The following is a 17548-nucleotide window of genomic DNA, read 5'->3' on the forward strand; positions in this document are numbered from 1 at the left end:
AAGCACCATAGCAGCCGAGAAAGAACACCCCCATGGGGACATCCTTGCTTGGCCCTGACGGTGATAAGTTCGTCACTGTTCTAACCAGCGGTTAACAACCCCTCAGAGAGCATGGAGTATATCCATTTTACAATGGTTTGATTAACTCCGTGTCGTTCGGCAGAAGAACATATTGAGCCGAAAGTGGCATTATCAAAAGCCCCCTCTATGTTCACGAATACGCCCATAGTGTATGCGTCAGCTTCCAGCCCTGTTTCAGTATTGCTAACAAGATCTTGTAAGGCTGATTCACTTGATTTTCCATTCTGGCAATACCCTCACTCGAATATGTTTCTCCGCAACTTTTTCTAGGCTTTTCAACACGAACGATGTCAAACTGATTGGTCTAAAACTTTTTGCTAGGGAATATTCGTCTTTTCCTGGTTTCGGAGTAAATACTACTCTTACGCGTCGCCATTGGGATGGAATATCCTTTTTACGACCTCAATCAGCCCGTATCCTCCTTTTTTAAGCATTGCTGGATATATTACGTCAGGTCCAGGGGACTTGAAGTTCTGAAAGGAAGAGAAGGAAAACCTTATCGATTCTTTTGGCACTATCCGACTAGCAATATACCAGCTGTACCTAGAGGTTCCACCGTTGCTACCGTTGTTGTTCATGCCACTCTCTAATTCAGAGAGAGTTCTACTACCCAGAAAATGGGTTTCGAGTAGAGCATTAAATGTTTCCGATTTGGAAATGGTGTATGAACCATCAGGTATTCGAATGGAATCCAGCCTTACTGAGCGGTCTAGATGAAAGACCTTACAAAGTCTCGCTGTTTCCCTCATTTCTTCGACGTTACTGCAGACATTTCTATAGGATTCAAGTTTGGCGTTCCGAAGTTTTCTGGACCGTACACGAAGTTTCGACAGTTCAGGGTTCCACCAAGGAACCGCTTTCCCCTGTCTACTTTGCCTGAGTGGGCACAGTTCCTCAAAGCAATTGATTAAAGTACCTTCTAATTTCTCAGTAGCATCTTCAATCATTTCTATTGATTTGAGTTTTTTCAGGTTTGGTAATCGCTCTGTTACAAGCTCACCATACCTGTCCCAGTCCACATTTCGAGCATTCCTACCGGAAGGTATTGATATTGCATCAATTCCCAGTCGGAATTCGATAAGCCGATGATCAGAAAGAGACTTATTGATAAGTGTTAAATCAATCAACTCTTGTCTCCTTTTGGTCACAAAAGTTGGTTTGTTACCAGTGTTTTGAATGACCAAATCAGATGACAGGATAAAATCCAGTAACTTGAGACCTCTGGGGTTGCATTTGCTGCTTCCCTATATAATGTTCTTTGAATTTGCATCACAGCTCACTATTAGCCCCATATTATTGGATTCTGCATACTTGACTACTTATCTTAGCTCCCTCGAAGGAGGTGGCTGTAAAGAGTCGTAGGCTAGGTAGGCCGAAACTATGATAGCTTCGACACTGTTCCCACTCTTCCAGTAATTTTTTTTTGCCACAACGATATCTCCGGAGCATAAGTCTTTTAACATCGTGTGTTCGATCAACCTCGGCATGATAATACATGCTCGCGGTCTCACATTACCTTCAGTATTTGCCCCTATGACATATCACCTAGACAACAGATACGCTTGTATTAGTATTATGTGTGGGTTTGTTTACAGTTTTGCATGCCTACGGCACAGGAGAGCTTTAGATGCTTTGCTATGTTGCAGATTTATCTCTGTAAATATTACTTCAGTCATGGGACTGATTATATTTACGCTTTGTCCTCCACCTTGTCCTGGACACGGAAATGAATTCGCCCCAGATGTAGGTGAGGACGGCACACGTACTTCGACTTCAGCACCTTGAGGGACCCAAGATCGATACCCAGCACTAGGTGGGAACCCGCCTCCGAAGTGGTAGCAGATTTCTGCCTGGTGCACGAGTATACTCTCCAGAGAGTCGTGTCAAGATCTTTGTTCTGAGCACGGGTGCGTGTGAGGAGTTCTGCTGAACTACAGGAAGGACCCGGAATCCAGACACTCGCTCGTATCAGCCTTTCTTTGCTACTCTCAACAAGAATAAACTTGCTGTTTTCGCAGGCTGGACTTTTTGCTATCTCTTTTTCCAGCCATTCTCGGGAAAAAGCATTAGAAGAGTGCACCTTTACGATGCCGTCCACCACGCTTTTACCCTCGAAAGTCGGTGCGTCTTTTGATTCACTGATAGCTTTCCAAAGATAGCTGTCAAGATAGTCTTGTTGCCCTTTGGACAGTAGGCCGTCTGTTGTGGGTACGTATCTCTACCGTCATTGCCTTGGCTGACATTCATTGCCCTTGCTGCCATTGTCATTCGACATTTGAGGTCCCTTAGCGTCTGCCTTGGATTGGGTCAAGGATGCAGGTATTTCCGACTTCCGACTTCCGTCTCCCGCCTTTCCTCTTTCTTGCCTTTCTCCTCTTCCCGGTCGTTGTGCACAGACCCCGTTTCGTTTCCGGAACGTTACAGAGGAATCCTCTGTTCTGTCACGCGTTCCCATTTCCATTACAGGTGTCGAAGTTGACGGAGCTTGAGTACTTACCTTAGCTAATGCTTCGGTTTTCTTCGCCTTCTGTCTTCTTCGTTTGATCTGCCTTGCGGATAGACCAGCATCTTAAAAATAGTATTAGTGGTAATTACAGCTTTATACGTTTTTTTTTCATATGGAGGTTCAGAAAGTATAGGTAAGAGGCCTTTTAAGCCGATTCCCTTCCTCTCCAACCAGATTTTAGTCGCCATTTACCACATGCAAATTTACGCCAATGCAAATGAAGCACACATCGTTGATAGACGTTTAATCCGAGCTTCTCCTTAATTCGTAGGCATTTAGAGTTTTCATTGAACTGGTTTTACAACTGGAGTGATTTACAGCCTATGAACGTGATATAAATTTATGTGAAGCATTTTTTTGGTAAAAATATATTTGAAAGTTCACAGTGGTCTACCGAAAAGTGATAATTTGCAGAAATAATGTTCCAATTAAAAAAATATCAATGAAATATGAAGTACGGTTATCGCTTTTTGTCCAGATACTGTAAAAAAACAAAATTGCTAGCTAATCAACTAAATAGAACAACAGAACTTCCATCGCGATACCATTCATCTGTTAGCGAACATCACCAAACATCCGACAGTTAATTTTTACAGTTTATGATGCGTGCATGTATTTTGGCTTGCTAAATTAGTTAGTTCGGTTTAGAAATTTCACAAAAAACTAGTTTTCTTGCACCTAATCTTAACTCCAAAATAGATATTTAATTCTTCACTAGCAGCTGGTTATGCATTTTTACTAAACGCAAATTTATCTCCATGCTACGTCTATGCTGAGTGCTTCCTAAATTCTTTTCCACTTTATATGCTAATGAATGCTTATTTGATGAATTAAGCGGTGATTTCTACAAGCAGTAACTGTGCTAAATATTTCCTTTCACAATCAAGTGGCATAGCAAAGTGTGAAGCGCCAGCGGGTGTGAAGTGTTATTAGCTGACGAAGAATAATGGAGAAAAAGTTGCCAAAAAGACAAAAATTTAAAATATTTCAAGTCATATTACCAATTATATGCAAGTGTGGGTAAATGCCATATTACATTGGCTTATGTGTTTGTGAAATGGCACGTGAAATGGCACAGCATGCGACGCATTCCATTTTATAAATTAAAAACTAGGAATATATTTGTACATAAATAAGAAAGATAATCGAAATAACTTTAAGCTACGCGAAGTGTTAAGTTGTCAGCAATTAAAAGGCAACAGAGCAAATTTTAATAGCATCAATAAATGTGAAAATATACTATTTATTGTATATATTTGAAGATATGAGAGCTTGAAGTGTGCTTTTGCTTTTTGCTTTATCTTTTGTCTTTTAACTTTTTCATAAGCATAATAAACAAAATATAAAAAAAAAAAATCCTCTTGAAAGTGGACAAGAATATTGTAGGAATTAATTTTGAAATGGGAATGCTAGTCCCGGAATCCCGAACTCTCGGGATAGTTTTTGAATTCCGAAAATTTCGGGACTAATTCATTCAACTACTGGAATAGCAGTAAGAAAAAATTTTCATCACAAAAATCATCTTTTTTTGAGGAAATCAAGCGCAACGCCTTTTTTAAGCAGTTGAGTGTGTATTTGGCGATGAATTGTATTTTTAGGGTGCCAAAAGTGACCTACACACACTGCATGGAAAAATAAGCTGCATAGGGATTTAACTAGCAGTTCGCCAACTTCTTTTCCTTTTTTTTAGATTTAGAAAATTGATATTTTTTTAAAGTGCTGCTAGATGCTACATAAAGCATTTAAATTTCCCTCGACAATAAATTTGCGCTTCGAGGAAAACACTCATTGTCTTAATAGACATAAGCGGAATTTAATTTCAAAATTGATTTATCGAACACAGCAAACTCTAAAAAAATAAAAATTAAAAAATAAATAATTGGCGCGTTCACTTCTGTTAGATTTGATGCTGTTTTACAAATGGAGAGACCTACAGCTTTCTGCCGACTCCGAACGGAGTATGAGGAGCTTTTTCATGACAAAAATACACTGGGAGGTTTGCCATTGCCTGCCGAGGTGCGACCGCTATTAGAAACAACTTTTTCTTCATTTTGGTGTTTTATGCACGGAGATTCGAACCTACGTACTCCGATTGGCTGTCACGCATTAACGCAGGTGGTCGCCTACAACTCTATACTATTTAATTACTCTAATTACTCTACTTACTAATTTAACTCTACACTATGAATTTCGGGCAACGAGAGTTAAATTAAGTGTTAGGCTCTTAATAAACTAAACTGCAATTTTAGTTTTTAAATAAATGTATTCGGTTCTTTTTTATTAAAAATTATATGCATGGATTTTAGCCTCAAAGATGTTTAATACTGATCTCGAACAGTGATTTTAAATAATTTTATATACATTGCATTAAATAACTATTGCTCTAGGACTTATTGACAAGTTTAGACCATTTATTTCATTCTCATTTGATGTTAATAATGTTTGCATGAAAATATAGTTCGTTCTAGTACAAAATCATTAATCCAAGCTTCAAACTTTATGCAATTTAAAAAAAAAACTCAAGAAATTTTCCTAAAAATTTCAAACTTTTTATCAGAATAAAAAAAAATTGGGTCGTTCCCATTTAACTTTAGTATAATGAAATGAAATTTTGAATTGGTTTAAAAATCGGGGAAATTAAATTTTTATTTTATTCAAATCCAACAAGCATTTTTCTTTATTATTGAGAAATTTCAGGATCGATTCGAAGCATCCACTTCCGTTTTATTCAACTCCGGTGCAGCGATTACACCAGCACAAGTGACGCCAAGCGTTCATACAATTGAGATCATCACACCAGAAATGGCTTCAAAAGAGATTACAAGAACTTCAAGAGATTACAAGTTTAAGGCATCAGTAACTTCAGTTTTGCACAAATATTAAGATACGGAAAAGCTGCCTGCCAGATACATGTATGCCGTGTTTGCTCACTACAAATGTATCAAAATGTGTGCAAGTCTTTTGCTGATAAGCTAGAATTGTAAAGTGCATTATTTGGAAAATTTAGCTCAATTGCCGCCGTAGCCGAATGGGTTGGTGCGTGACTACCATTCGAAATTCACAGAGAAAACGTTGGTTCAAATCTCGGTGAAACACCAAAAATAAGAAAAATATTTTTCTAATAGCGGTCGCCTCTCGGCAGGCAATGACAAACCCCCGAGTGTATTTCTGCCATGAAAAAGCTCGCCATAAAAATATTTGCCGTTCGGAGTCGGCTTAAGACTGTAGGTCCCTCCATTTGTGGAACAACATCAAGACGCACACCACAAATAGGAGGAGGAGCTCGGCCAAATACCCAAAAAGGGTGTACGCGCCAATTATATATATATATATATATATATATAGCTCAATTGGAAAAATCTTGCCTAAAAAAAAGAAAGAACTGGCACTTGGTGAGTGAATGATGTTTGGCCATTATTTGACTTGAAAGTAAAGTTTTTCTACTCTTTAGTACAATTGTAGGTAGAAAACCAATACTCTGCAATGAAAAGCTGGTGAATGCAGATTGTTTTCCCATTTTTTTAAGAGTACGCATACACCTGACCTTCAGAACCAAAAATCAGACTACACTTTTTTGAAGGTTTTTGATGTGCTTAATCCAAACTGAATTCAGAAAAGCATATCGGGTTTTGGAGATATTCTGGATTGAATGGGGGAAAACACGATTTCTGCTTATATTTGATGTTATGTAATATAATATAACGAAATATTTTTTTTTAGATTGGAACAGTAGCTCATAGTACAACGACTCGTCTCCTTCTAAACTAATTTGGCACGAAAAAATGTTGTATTTTCTGTGATATAACGTGTCACAAGTATTTGTCTGATGTGCGTACATTTTTTGGCAAAGTCGGCGGTGTGAAGGCATTGAAAATTATATAAGAAAATAACTGCTAATATTGTCTGTAAATTCAACAGACGATACCTGAGAGACAAATAAAGATTTTTTAGGTATCCAAATTTGTTTAGAAGCGAATGAATGTTATGTCTACAAAAAATGTCTCATGGCATTACATAACCACAAATTAACTGAAAAATAATAATTCTTACTTTAGTTTATGTTTAGGCCATACCCTAAAGTCTATCAAATGTTTAGCCACCCTAATGTTAACTGCGCCTACCGTTCCGACTGTTACAAACCACCGGATCCAGTCGCTGCAACGTTATGACCGTTAACCTTGGCCTTTCCCCGCCGAACAGTTAAAACGCTTACCGTGTTAAACGCTGTTCGGCGAGGTTACTTTCGCCTTAATTTTAAATTTTATTTTCACTGGGATTTTTCTAACCCAAGGATCAGGACGTGTCAGCCGACCAAGGTAACTACAATCACATACCATTATATCTATTGTATAATATTAATATTTACATTATATACATGCGTGTTATCATATATTGTATGATATTGATATATTCATATCTACATACATGCAAATATTAATCTATACTATAAAAGTGAATGTCTGTACGTTGTCCGCGCATCACTACGAAACGACAACACCAAATGACGTAACAATTTTTATACATTCATATTTTCACCCAATGAAGGTTATAGGCATGTTTTTATGATGGAACTCCCCCACTCCAACTGGCCCCCAGGCCGCGCCACCACTCTCATTCGTCACTAATAATCGAATATTTGCTTAAATTTAATCTAAAAAGTTTTAGTTTTTACTATTTCCCACTATTTATAGCACACTCTAGACTTCATAATCCGCATAAGCTGTTCAACTATGACCCAAATGCAAAGTTCAACGGTTGAGATAAAAAATTAATAAAAATAATTTTGCTTGATATTTTTCTGATTGGTTGTTTTGATTTTATTCAACGAGGCATAGCAATGGATGCCGGGTATTGTAATATTATGGTTATTAATAAAAGATTATTTTCTATGAAATTATTGTTTGTAATTATTTTATATACATATCCTAAATCCCTCAAAACTACTCCTACGCGAGCGGGGCCGCAGGTTAAATCTAGTAAATAGTAAAAACTGATAATAACTCGAAATTGACGCGCCTCTTTATTTTCTTTTCCTTTAAAATATATCATAGGAGCGACCGTGGAGGCTCCACATTTTTAAACCTCTCACCTGCGTCGCCCTCCGATGATAAGTAATTTTTATTTTAGGAAAAATATATCGAAAACCTAACGTGCTGTGGATTTTCTCCGTTCAGTTAGTATTCAGAGCGTCAAAAACCGTCAGAAAAGAATAGTCTGTTGCAGATTCAAAATTTGTGCCGATCCGTAAAATTTACTGATTACTTAAAGGTTAATGCACACTGATTTATTGTTTCCACTGCGTTCGCGCATTTTATTAAAAGCTAAATGCTAAGCAAGTATTTTCAGTTCATTTTTAATCCAATATGTACGTCTTAGGCAGATTCCGCTACCGAAGCGAATTTCTCTTTATGACCGCATTTTTTTCATAATTTTCAAGTTTAATCTTCTGCTTGAATGCGATCTGTAAGTGTGAAATTCCGGCGACAATCTTGAAAGAAAGCAGCAAACATTCCTCACAACTTCGCATTGCACGTACATACATACATATATACGTAGAAAAAACTATATAGTTTATAATTAATTTGCAGCTGCATTTTACCATCACAAAGAGTAATGAAGATTATTGGATTAAAAAAAATTAGAACTATTCATCAAACACAAAGATGCGATAAAATCGCATATACTGTAGAATACACAATTGGAAATACAAGTTAAAGATGGGCTTCAAGGCCAACGAGAGAGCGTTCATATAATAGCAGTGCTCAGTACAAAAAAAAACAAAAAATTAAAACATAAAGATCAAACAGTACTCATTAAAAAATAAATACAAAAAAAAAACGATTATCATACTAAATTGACTGCCCGTCTACTCGCATCGGTATTCTGATGGAAAATGTGAGTTGACTGTCAATTACTGCACAGTGGAAGCGCTTGGAGGCGTCTACGAGCATAAGTCTGTATTCTATTAAGGTATGAGATAGGTAAAAAAGATATTATAAAAATAAAGTAATTAATAAAGAGTTAGTTGTTTATAAACATTTCTAACATTAAGGTGATAAGTACCATTTGATTGTTTGTGTGGAAGTATTTAGTATGTGGGATTGGGTGTGGATATGTAAATACAAATATTTTTCTGAATTCTTTTGTTTACTAATTCACCACAAATGGCAATTCATTCTGATTTTTATAATCATATCATACTTTTGATTGGTATTTTTTTGCATTTAGATTCAAGATCCTTGTTAGCACAAATACCACATGTCATGGTACAAACCTAGAAATATATGTTTATTATGCATGGCCGGGTTTCAAATTATATTTTCCCTCCCCTGCCATTATTCTTAATACTCTTTGTTTTTTCTCATATTCAAATTCCGCCATTTAATGGATAAATTTAACCAATTCGGAACGCACAACTGACTCATTTAATGGTTTAAAGCTCTTTAAAGTTGTAATACGAAGATAAAGAAGCTGCATTGCGTCCTCAAATTAGTGTCTAAATAATCTCAAGTTATGTCAGTATGTCCTACCCTCGAGTGCAAGTCTGGCAAAGTATGCACTCAGTATCTTGTGAAAACAGCGATTGTGCTAGTTAGATTCTGCCTCGAAATTGATATTCCATCAGCCGCACAGTAGTGTTTCAGTAGCAAAAATAAATTTGTTGACAAAAATCTAGTAATGCAGTTTCAAAGGGATAATATCTTTTCCTAGAAAAATATGTTGCATACATACTTTGAGGTTTATACTTGTAGATGATATATGAAGTAATATATTTTTATCAATTATGGGGTGTTGAACCAGTAGAGAAACTTCTCAGATTCTTTCTAAAAAAGTGAATCTGTTTTCTTCTGAACACTCCAAACTTTATGGTCCACCTAGAAACAGGATTGTTACCATACGATGCAACAAACGTTGCATTCCACCTGAAATGCAAAAGGGAAAATCTCGCCTAGTGCGTTCGTCATTGTTTTGTTTTCAAGAAAACCTTGTTACAAACATCAGCTATGTACCAAAAAAGAATTAACCACTGTATTCATTCACTTTTCACCGTTAATTATACCAAAGATTGTGAAACGAAGGAAAAAAATCATCGTCCATTATTTATTATAATATAATATAAATGGTCGCACATTTCCCATCGAAACGACAAGAAGCCGATGGATCATTGCTTTCTTTTGCAACATATTGGATGTCATGGCATTACCGAACACATCGGTCCTTGCAAATATCGAAAATCGTGTGACTAACCCAGCCGTTATTTCTCAATCCACTATTCGTTTGGCTATGGAATAATTTTTCAAAAAACTAATTACTATCCTTGGGAATATTGTAGTCAGCCTACCAACCGGAGCCGATACACTCACAGCGAAGAGAGGTTGTCGTGTTTGTCTACAAGGAGGCGAAAAGCTTCGTCGAAAAACTCGTTGCTATTGAAGCAATGCAAGAATCCAGTATGTTACTAGCGCTCAAAAAGCTCTTATACATGTTTTGCTTGCAGTCCATCGAATCCATAATAAATATTATTTCATCTTTTAGCAATAATTTGATTATAATCAACTTTTTTTTCATCAATCTTCTTCGAAAATCATCTTTTTTCACAAACCAAAATATTTTCACCGATTATTTTTACTTCTGTAGGTAGCTCAATGCATGCAAAAGCCAATGAAAAAGGTAAGAAATTAAAAATATATACTTGTGGTACTTAAAAATGTCCATTCGAGGGTTAAGAAAATGCGATTTTTGACACTTCCAGCCTTAAGTTGAACCAAAACCTCTAAAGGCTACGCTTTTCTATCATTACCGATGCACCATCAAAGTCAATAAAGTTTTTAAATACTTTGCTGTTGCACAATTACATTGATAAAGTATTATAAAGGTGTCTAGGAAAAGGATTTTATTTTCACCACATACAATTACTCCTCACACTTGGATTCACATGCGTCTATGATTATTTCGTCATACAAATTTTTATTCTCTGTAAAGAAAAAAAAAAAAAATACCACAAATATTAACTGCATATCATAGTTTGCAGCTGGATTTAATTTTGTATAATTTTTTTGGATTTTTGTTTGTTGTCGTAATATATTTGACTTGACTAATATTTTTGATGAAGTCATACTGTTGTAATTTAACGTTTACGAAAATGTATTTTATTTCCATTGGAATGTGTATTTTGAGCGGAACAAGCATATGCTTGATTGCGCGCTTAGCAACGCCGTAACTTTCGAGACATGGATTTACGTTTCGCTTACAGCGTTCATTTGTCTGTTTGCTTTTGTTAATTTAACATTTTCTAATTTATATGCATTCCTCTACGCTAGGCTTGTCTATTTAGTTTTGGAATTTGCAAACGTAAAGCCATCAAATAGTAGCCCTCAAGTGAACAAATAATGGCAACTAGTCTATCAATCAAACACTTAGATGGTGCGACAGACAGGCAGTCGGTCAATCAGCATTCACTCGCACTCAATTAATCGGCTTAAAACGAAGGGAAAATAATTTGAAAATGTATGTGCGGGTTCGTTGCTTGACTCTTTTGTTGGCTGGTGCGTATGAGTAATTCCAAGACACTTCACAAAGTTGGCTATAAGTTGGTTTATTGTGTGAATGTACACTGGCTGTGCATTGTTGTTGTGCAGGTGTGGTTGATGCTATCGCAGAAAACAATAGTGTTAACAAATTTTGTTCTTTTAAGTGTTTATTGATTGTTCATTGAACTCAGCCAGACAATTGATTTTAAGGGTTTTTAATGTACTCTTTCAGCTCATTTTTTTAATTACGAGCTGCATTATTCGTTACTTTGGGAGTTCAACAATTAAAGAATAGTCAATGTAAATTGTCTGGGATTCTTGGTTTTTAGTGTTTTTATTTTTCTTATTTGTTTTTAACGAAGTCCGAATTGAAAACCTCACAGGGGTTTTAATTGTGCTTCTGTGTCATGGTTTTTTCGCTAAATCAAAATTGCGTATTGCCTTCAACGAAAATCGATTTGTTTGATTGGATAACATCAGTGAACTCTTCACTCTTAACTATACTCGTATACTAACAACTAATTTAACTTTAACAGGTTTTACTTTAAGGCCAATAAATTCTGATTTATCATAGAAAAAGTAAGTGTTTTCTTCAACTTTTATTGAGATGATTACTCAAGCTGGGGATATGAATGACTAATTGATTAATCTTTTCGGGAAAGCAAGCAACTTATTGCCTTTCAGAAAAAAAGATGATAGTTCGGTGGCACTCATTTCGTATCTATTTAAAGGGGTAGTTTGGTACATATTTCTGATGACAATCCCGGTTTTTCAGTATTTCGAGCATCGATGATTTGTAATGTTTATCATATCATGATAATAAAAAAAATATTTCGGAATTTGTATTCCGAAAACTTGGGATCAAAAATTACAACTAATATTGGTATGTCTAATACATGTGAACATTTAAAAAAAGTACAAAGGAATTTAAAAGCATTCAAAAAATATTTCTTAAATAGGCATTACGTTCTCTTTCTTGATGCTCCTGTTTCAGCCTACAATTCTCGTCTAAAGCTAACTAATTAAAAGAGAAGGACAGTCCTTTCACTTTCGTTTATTATCAGTGTTGTTAATGGAATCGTCGACTGTCCACATCTACTTGAGCGGATAAGCTTTAATGTTCCACAAAAAAGTCTTCGCAAGTTTTACATTTTTTATGGGGAAAGCTTTAAAACTAAATTTGCGAGTAATGCACCCATTGACTTATCCAATTCCGGCCTGCTTGATTTCGCTTTATCTATATATAATTTGGAAAATATTTAAAATTTTTGTATTTATAATGATTACTTAAATTTTAGTTGCTAAATTTAGATTCAAAATCGATCGATTCTAAATCTCTAGCTGAACCTAAATCATGTGGTCATTTTTCATTTTAGAAAAGCCTTTCCAAATATAGACATACCTTTAATAGAAAAGAAGTAAATATGATATTTTGCCAAGAGTTAGGAGAATTTATTCGATCTTTTAAATAATAAATTCAATAGGGTTTTCTTGAAAGATCACACGTGACTACTGTCACACTAAATACAGAATTTTTTTCAGTATTCATTGACTTTTCATCATAGAAAGGCTTGCACGCCCCAACAAAATTGTCGTACTTGGGCTGAAGAGCAACCCGACGCCATTCATACATTACATTCATTGAAAAAAAGCGTTTGATCATCACAACATTTGATACCATTACCATACGGCCCGTGAAATTCTGGATTTACCGCGAAAGAGATTATGCGTTTAAAAGAGATTGTCTTTAAAAAGTAAAATCCATGAATGGTTCTGCACAAAAAATAATAAATACTGCCCAATCAATTTGAATTTTCGTTGTTTTATTTCAATTTAAAATCTGATACCTGTGCATTGATCACCCTTTATTTATTCATAAATAGTTTTATTTGGTTCATTAAAAAAATCTGAATTTCTCTGAATTTTTCGATGCACTCACAATTACGCCCCAGCTGATGCATTAGTCTGCATATGTATGTATGCTCACACTCAATTGGTATATTAACACAAAAAACTAACTACTATTGAAAGTCTGCTGGTTCTTTGATCTTCAGCCTTTTCTGTGGTTTCGAAGTTTATTTTGATGAGACATGCCTCTGTACGACAGAACAAAAATTCGAATTCCATTACCTTCGAAAACGATTAAAAAAACTAAAAAGTGGCTACAAAGTTGAGTATCGCAACAGGCACTCTACGATTTATATGCATAATCGTTATATTCTACTGACACAAATTTTTCGAATTGCTAATACCGCAAAGCAAGCGCTTAATTGATCTTCAAAAACTACAAAAAAAAAAAAATTAATTAAAAATAAAAGTAAGCACAGATAGAAATACGAACCTCAATAAAAGTAAACAATTTACAAAATTTACAGGTATGTGTGTTGCAGTATGCATGTAAATCAAAATTTCAAGGTTAATTGATTGTATCATCATCAGCATTGAAAATGTATTTGAATGTTTATTTTTCGAAACTTTCAACGCTTAAAATGCGAAGCAGGTTAAACAAGCTGTGCGCGTTTATAATTTGTTAGTGGTTTTGTTTTTTGTGTTACATTAACACATTCTTAGAGATTTAGCGATTTAATAGGAAAATTAAATAAATAATCTGTGGAAATCAAAGTGTGTTTAATTATGAGGTATTCATAAGTAATTAATAAATAATAATTTTATTATCGTATCAATATTTGAAAGGCTTAAGGCGGCGAGCAGCATGAAATTTTCGGTATGCGATTATTTGTTTTTACAATTGCAGAGTGCAACCATTTTACATGACCTCAGAATAAAATGTTTGTTTGATTGTTTTTTATCATTTCGGGGGATTGCATCCGAGATAGCAAATCCCTTGGAATGGAATGGAGTAGAATTGTGGATGGTCGGTATTGTTCACGCACGCATGCAATATTGCCCATTGCACTCAAAGCCGGGAGGGAGGACTAAAAGTATATTCATTACTGTTCTGAAAACTTTCTGGACTTTCATGAGTTTTAGAAACTCGTCGAATGAAAGAGAATCTAGCTCGGACATTCTTAGTACATTTGACCCAAAAATTTACCACCTAAGTACGGCAAGGGCCGGCGGTCGGAGGCAGCGACAGCGGAAACGTTCCATACTACATATCCTCATCCCGCAAAAAATTATTTACGCAATGGATCTTTGATGAGACCTATGGTGACGAAGTGATGCTTCATAGATTATGTTTCGTAATCAGTTCTATCAGGGCTCGCAGCTTAGTCTTTCTTTGTCTGAGAATGAAGTTTTATACCTGCCAAGTATTTACAGAATATATTTGGTTGCTTTGCAGGAGCCGGTGTACAGCACCAACGGCTCTCATGAGCTATTTTGGGAATATCCAATTGCGGGATAAGGGGCTGATTTATGTAAAGAAGCCGCAGATCCTCCAGTATCTAAAGAACAATAGTTGCTAAAAAATTCATAACTTAAAGTCTAAAATCTATTGTTTGTTTGTAGCGTTGTGTTTTTAAGATACTAAATTCAGGAATTTTTAATTGAAATAGGGTCTGGAGAACTGCTGAACTAAGATAATTTTTTTTACTTTATTTTTATTTTAGGTGAAAATAATTACAATTACGCCTTAACATGCAAAAATTAAAAAAAAAATTCATATTGAAATATCACTTAGTAAATAAATGACTCTTCCGATATGTTCATGTCCAAGGAAGAACGAAATCCCAAAGTGTTGTAGGTTTTTCCATTCAGAAAACTTTGAGTTTTGATAAACCAGACTACTAATATGATTTCTTTAAAAATGTTGGCTTAAACAAAACGTTTTGTTTTTCGAACTCATTTCTGTTTAGGTAAATAATATATTTACACATATGATACAATATGATTTTTCAGAATGTATTGAACGTGGCGCCACCTAGCGGAGTTTAGCTCACCAAATAGTTCCGAAAGTGAACCAAATCGGATCATATAGACACATTTTCGTAATATCTTGACTTCAGAGCCTCCAAGAAATGATCATAGATCATAATTCAGTGGCTATAGACTGTACTCGATTATATAAAATTGGCACTTATATTCTTTCATGCAATTTCAAGTGGGTGCCTCTTTTGTTGAAGCTACAGCTTTATGCTACCTCCAAAAGGCACCTGGTTTTTATGAGGCACATTTTCATTACAGAAATGCCATATAAAACGATAACCCTACCAGTGATATACAACTTAAATATCAAGTGACAAAAGCAAGGCCATCTACATATGTTGGTTTACAGCAACCAAATATCTGGAGCAAAACTTTAAAGGTCCAAAATACACGTGTGCTCACATACGCTTCATATTTATAAGTAGGTATTTAGGCCGAAAATAATTGAATGTTGCGAACTAAATCACCAGCCGTTTAAAATGGTTTAAAATAAAAACTAAATTTATTTCATTTTATCCTTCCTGCTTCATAAAACCACATTAAAGTGAAATTAGGCATACAATTTTAAAATGCAGCAGTGCAAATGAAAAATTTGCTCCGTAAATACTAGTACGTGTTCGTCTAATACATAAATGCATACATACAGACATACATGCAAAATTTATAAAGCTAATGTGCGGGGAGACAGTAGATTACGTCGATTTGTTCATTCATAAAAATTGCAATCGATTTGAGGCACCGTTGGTGTTGCTAGCTATTGTTGTGACGTAATCGTGTGCGACATGGTGGTAACTCCACGCATACCTTGCCATACACTCACATCTATGTAACTATGTTTGTAGATATATCGACTATGCCAAGTTGTTCGTGTTGCTGTTTTCTGCTATGTTCAGGTCTTCTCTGATACAATCTGCTGTTGGCTTGCTACTTGCTGGAGTCTCGACTGTAGCTGCTTGCAGTGGCAAGCGCCGTTGCATCGCTTTATTTGCTTCGTTTTGTCTTTTTATTGTTTTGTGTTAAATAATTTTTTTGTTATTTGTTTATTTTTTTGTGGTACTGTTTGCAAATTGTATACAGATTTTTGCCGCGAAAATCAGTTGTTGCCTCAACTACAAGCACTCGCGCACACTTGCAACTACACACGTACGGACAAACATATGCACTTACAAATCGCTGCAAAGAGTAATAGCGTCAATACTACACACAAAGGCAATATGAAAAGCAATTACAACAAAACACGATTTAGACAGTTTTCCATTGGATATTTGTTTTGAATTTTTGGTTGCATACAACGATTACAAGAATACCACTGTAATGCCAATAGAGGCACGAAAAAGGTAATGAAAATGAAAATGATACAATAATATCAGCAATGACATTTTTATATCCTAACCTAGATTGTTTGGTTATGCAAATATTAACTTATCTAATAGGTTAATTTCTTTTAATAATACAAATTTTCTTAATAATTTTTCAAGTTTTTGAATATTAATCTCTATAAAAGGAATTTCATATGAAAGACTAAGATAAAACTGTTGACCTCTGTTCAATACGCTTTTTATTTTCATACTTTCAGCAATTTCACGCTCAAAAAAATAACGGAGGTATTCATACTATATCTGTACGCTACAAAATAGATCGCCTTACGCATGAATCTTGAAAACCAACTCTCAAAGGTAAGTGATGCGCCAATCGACACATCGTAAAGTATTTCTTTAATATCTTATGTTATTCTATATTATTTACTTAAAAGTTGTCGATTTCTTATGATTTGATTTGTTGCTATTCCATTGCATACATAAATTCCTGATTTAAACTAAGCAGAAGTCTAAGTTGTGCTCTAATTTTTATTCTAGGCTATGCCTATGTCAATGATTGTGCCTTTATCTATAAAAGACAATAATTTGTAAGTATCGGGCTATTGCACATTTTCCGATGTTTCATTTCCTCCAGAACCGCTTATGAACGCAGTGGAAGGAGTGGATACTATCACCGACGTAAAGTCTCTATACGCCCGCAGGAGTAACAACTGGACGCTGGAATCTGTTGTGTCAATAGACATAAATGCTGTTCAACCTTGTGAACCGCGGTTCCAGGGTGGAAATCAGCCGATGAAGAGGAATGTTATAGTGTTAGTGGGAGTACGCCCCACATACCACTGGGTGTGACGCCATCTTTGAAAATGATTTAGATTTCAATCACCTTACCCCAAGAAAAGTGTATAGCTCTGTCCAAGTCTATGTGTATCTTTATATTATGTCTATATTTGGCTATGACTATGACTAGGTACATTAAATTGCTCCTTAACACTAGCCTTACGAGTGTTGATTATATACCTATTTTTACTGAAGTGAGCTAATTCATCCTATTCTAATTCATGAATTTTCGACATGGGAATGGAAGTGCTCCCGACATCGTCTATATAGTTTTTTCTTAGCTCTTCAGCTAATTAGAAAATTAAATCCTTCTATGAAATCATTACATGGGTGATCTCGTTACATAGAATACAAACTTCAAGCTCGGTGCATGAATTTAAATATGC

General features: G+C 35.3%; 1 protein-coding gene across 6 annotated transcripts in view; it reads left to right on the forward strand.

Annotated features, from left to right (window-relative positions):
- The window catches only part of LOC128866255 (uncharacterized), a 229320-nt gene that overhangs the window by 33395 nt on the left and 178377 nt on the right, over window positions 1–17548 (forward strand). For 4 of the 6 annotated variants that reach the window (XR_008454924.1, XM_054106838.1, XM_054106843.1 and 1 more), the window contains exon 2: window positions 16583–16682. The exons of 1 other annotated variant lie outside the window; for it this stretch is intronic. The gene's annotated coding sequence lies outside the window, so the exon portion shown is untranslated. Of the gene's footprint in view, window positions 1–16322; window positions 16344–16582; window positions 16683–17548 lie in introns of those variants that run through there. One more of the 6 variants, XM_054106841.1, reaches the window with a different exon arrangement.

This window comes from Anastrepha ludens, chromosome 6 (genome assembly GCF_028408465.1).
Source record: "Anastrepha ludens isolate Willacy chromosome 6, idAnaLude1.1, whole genome shotgun sequence".
Taxonomy (NCBI): Eukaryota; Metazoa; Arthropoda; class Insecta; order Diptera; family Tephritidae; genus Anastrepha; species Anastrepha ludens.